The sequence below is a fragment of the Monopterus albus genome, unplaced genomic scaffold, assembly GCF_001952655.1.
Source record: "Monopterus albus unplaced genomic scaffold, M_albus_1.0 scaffold503.1, whole genome shotgun sequence".
Taxonomy (NCBI): Eukaryota; Metazoa; Chordata; class Actinopteri; order Synbranchiformes; family Synbranchidae; genus Monopterus; species Monopterus albus.
The window spans coordinates 106,948-108,259 of record NW_018128383.1 but is presented as its reverse complement, the minus strand read 5'-3'; positions in this window follow the sequence as shown (position 1 = coordinate 108,259).

Genomic DNA, 1,312 nt, shown 5'->3' with positions numbered 1-1,312 from the left:
TTCTGCCTCTGTGCGGAGCGGCAGCTGCCCTGGACAGCTCTCGCTCTATTTGTTTGTGGTTTTTTTTTTTAGTTTTCTAGGCTTTCTGTGTTGCTTTTTGTGCTGTGTAGGGTAATACCTGTTGTTTAGTCTCTACTGCTGTTCCTGATTCTCTCCAGTGCTGCTTTGCCCTGTTATTAGGTGCCTTTGATTTGCTTTTGTGCTGTGTAAAGAGTAACGTTCTGATGATGCTACTTTTATAATCCTTGTGTGTATGGGTTCTAATGCTTTGTTGCCTTTATGTAACTTTTTATTTTAAGACTAAGTGTTCTTTGTTACTACTTACTTACGTATGCATGCACTGCGCGGAGTGGCAGCAAGTTACAGCAGCTGTGTCCTCGCTGTGTTCTTTTTCGTGGTTTTATGAAGTTCTGTTCTTATATGTCTGTTCTTATGGTGGTGTCTGTTCTTATGGTGTTATGTTGATTGTTTTCTATTTCTGCTGTAACACAGAAATTTCCCCACTGTGGAATCAATAAAAAAACCTACTCTACTCTACTCTACTTCTGACTGGTGGATGGTGCTACTGCATTTCAAATGACAGCAAAATGTAATTTCTACTGGTGCGACCATAGTGAAAAGGGAGGTTACAGATCATTTTGGTTACTTCTCCTTCACACCAATCAATGGATAAGGCAGAGAAAAGGCAGACTCCTGAACTGTTGGCCAGTTATCTAGTCTTATACTTAGAAAATCTCCATGGTTAATGGCATTTCAGGACTGACGAGCCTCCTCCTCTGCTGGCAAGCTATGGCTGACTTGGCATCATCATCACTCCCTTTCAGTTTGGCACTTTTTTTTTTAAATTCATGATCACTTTTGGACTTTGCACTGACATTTTATTTGAAATGTTTGCATCTTGAGATACTGCAAGTTGAAGATGGAGGCAGATCTGTTAAATGTGCCCCCACCAATTTAATTCAAAGACTATGTGTATCCCTGTACTCATGCCTTGTGGTGTATACTGTAAAGGACAGACCCCTGGTCCTGGCAGTCACAGTCTGCTTGGCAGAGTGACTGCAGCACATCATCCCTCTCTCAGCTTCTGCAGCACAACTACAAAAAATGTTTTTAAATATAATTTTTAGATTACTGCCTTTACATTTGTGCTTATACCTCGCTCTGGGGGGTTCTTTAATGTTATGTGGATGTTTTCTTCCTGATATCCTTAAGTGTGGCCAAATGTGAATTTAAAAGGCATAAAAAAAAACAGATGATCTCCATAGTTTTAACCCCTAGCTTGTGTCTGTGCTGCTAATTTATATTCCACTCA